The sequence below is a fragment of the Budorcas taxicolor genome, chromosome 19, assembly GCF_023091745.1.
Source record: "Budorcas taxicolor isolate Tak-1 chromosome 19, Takin1.1, whole genome shotgun sequence".
NCBI classification, from domain to species: domain Eukaryota; kingdom Metazoa; phylum Chordata; class Mammalia; order Artiodactyla; family Bovidae; genus Budorcas; species Budorcas taxicolor.
Window position 1 is genome coordinate 41,533,319 of NC_068928.1, and position 2,848 is coordinate 41,536,166.

Sequence of the window (2,848 nt, forward strand, 5' to 3'; positions counted from 1 at the left end):
ACCTTCCCCTCCACAGGCTTCTCCCCAGCCAGGCATGCAGGCCCAGGGTGGGGTGCGGCCTTGGCAGGACAAAGAGTCTCTATTGTCAGGTGTTGTGCCTCGGTTACCAAGGAGGGAGGCTGGGGCTGGCTCCGCGCCTTGTTTGGGCCCCAGGCTGAACGCGAGGGTGGGGAGGGAAGGCAGAGGATTTGGGGTGTGGATCTCAGGCCCTGCTCCCAGCGCCTGCGGGCAGGGAGGGCCCGCTGGGACTTGCAGCCACCTGGGCCAATTCAGACTTGCCTCCGCCCTAGCTTTCTGCTGGCTCTGGGACACGCCAGCCAGGTGGAGCCAGATGGGGGCAGGGGCCCCAGCACCGCAGACACTGGCATGTCCTGATGCCCAGGACGGATGTCAAGTCACCACCTCTCTTGGACCTCAGTTTCCTCATCTGTCAGAAACTGATGGCCTAGGTGGTCCCTGAGAAGGCTCCCTCGTTCTGTTTGTCGACCAGGAGCTGAGCTGGCTTGAACCAGGGGTACAGGAGCAGGGCTGTGGGCAAGGGACTCACAGCTGGCGGGGAGGCCCTGTTTCCGAGGGCTTCCTGTACAACTGCTTAGGCCACTGCCTGGCCCAGGGCTGGCACCCCCAAGTGCCAGCGGGTGGCTGAGGACAGAAGCCCAGGGCTGTGCTCAGGAGTGGTGTCAGAGGGGAGGGGGCCCCCTGGCCTCTAGTCCGAGGGCCAGGGCTACCCTTTCTCCCTCTCCCAGCAACCGCCCAAAGAATCCTGCCCTGACCTTCAGTGACTCCTCCCCAGCCCCTGCCCCGCAGACAAAGGGCAGCTTCGACCATTAGAACGGGAGCACTGACCATGTGCTCGTGAGGATTTCCAGGGCAGCGGAACGACACACGGTTTTGGAAATCCTGAAACACATGCTCAGATGCGCATGACTGTGTGCCTGGCTCTGTGCTGGAGGTTGGGAGGCTGGACCGAGGCCCCACAGCCTGGCGCAGGAGGCTGTGGGCATCGTGGACGGCCCATGGGGCCAGGGCAGGGCAGGTTTCAGGGGAAGCGGGAGGAGAAGCTGAGGACGGAGAGGGAGGGGAAGGGGCTTAAGGACGTGGATAGACAGCCATGCCAAAAAGAACACGATGAGTGTGGCATTTGAAGGTGAGGGTGTGAAAGTGAGGCCGAGAGACCAGCAGGCAGGTGAGGAGCTGGTCTCCAAGAGCTTGTGACCAGGCTGAGATACTGAGAGTGGGGGGCATCGCAGGGGGAGGGGAAGGACCTGGCCCCAGGAGGGAGGGACCCATGTTCGCTCAAGCAGACACCTTCTGGGGGCCCTGACCCAGGCTCTGGACACTCCCCTGCCCCGGAAATCCCAAAACCTAGGCCTTTGCTTTGGATAAACACATGAGCTAATGCCCTTCTAATCCAGACCTGCCCTCCAAAGCCTGAAGTTTGCAAAACAGAGAAAAGAGGCTTGTTCATGCAAGTGTGCCAGCTGCTGGGCACTGGGCTGCTGGGAGGGGGGGACGTACAAGCAGGGCTGACCTAACTGGAGGCAGAGGGTCCTAGGCAGGGATACCCCCTAGGCTGGAGGGGGAGCCTCATTCAGATGCCCCAGGGCTAGGGTCTGGGGTGTGGTCAGTGCAGGGGGCTGGGTCCCCAGGGAGTGGAGGCCCCCCAGCAGCAGCTGCTCCGCTTTGCTGCTGGCACAAAGAATCCCAAAGAAGCCAGACATCTGCCCACTTAGGAAGCTGGAACTCAGGATTTGACTGAAAGGCCTCCCGATCTTTTAAGTATAGAAACTATTATAGCAAAATAACATTCTGGGCAGTTCAAACACAGCATGGATGTGAGAGAGTTCCAGGGGCCTGAAGGACAATGGAACCCAATGGCCTCCTTGACCAAGCAGTCCACTGAGGCCCAGAGAGGGAAAGGGCCTGCAGACAAGGATCAAGTTGGGCCAAACCTAGGCCCCTGACTCTCCCAAGCTCATCCTGGCACCCCCAGCCACCTCCCAGGGAACCCCAGGAACAGCAGCACAGACCTTCCCACCACTCACCTGACCCTACCACACAGACCCCACCCCCTTGGGGGGGAGGAGCTGTGCCCCTCACTAACCACCCCCCAGCCCGCCTTGGCATCCTGCCCTGCTGGGTCCCAAGAGGTCCCATACTCTTCAGACCTCAGAGCTGCCGAACTGTTCTCCCTTCTATAGACAAGGGAAACTGAAGCTAGAGAGGCCAGACCACTGCCCAGTTTTCCTCAGTGACAAGTTCCAGGCAGTAGGGAGGGGGCTCTATGCCAGCCTGCAGGAATCTGCAACTTGGGCCCCACCGGGAGGGCTGACTTGCAGGGTGGGGAGAGCAGGGGTGAGTCAGAGGCAGAGCTGGGCAGGTTCAGAGCGGCCCGAGCACAGGGCCAAGTCCAGAGAAATCAGAGACTCCCTGTGCCTGAAACGGGGGCTCTGCAGGGGCCCAGACACCCTGAAGGTGAGGGGTGAACATACCAGACAGGAGGAGGTGCCAACCCCGGCTAGTGGGAGCAGCAGCAAGAAGCTGGGGTGCTGAGGACCCAGAATGGCAGCGGCCCCCCATGCCAGGGACCCCTCTCTCCCTTCTGGCACTTTCTGCCCTCCCCACCCTTAGCCCACTTCTAACCCTGGGCCACAGCCAGGTGTGTTAATGCTGGCCTTCTTGGGGGGCAGCAGTAAGAAGAAACACCTCCCACACACATTGTCTGGTGCCCTAAGGCCTCGGAGGTCACCCCAAGAATGTTGAGGAGTCACGTTCTTGCCTAGATGTTCCACACCTGCTCTGTGCAGGTCCCAGGCCAGGAGACACGGATGAATGGCCGTGGGCCTGA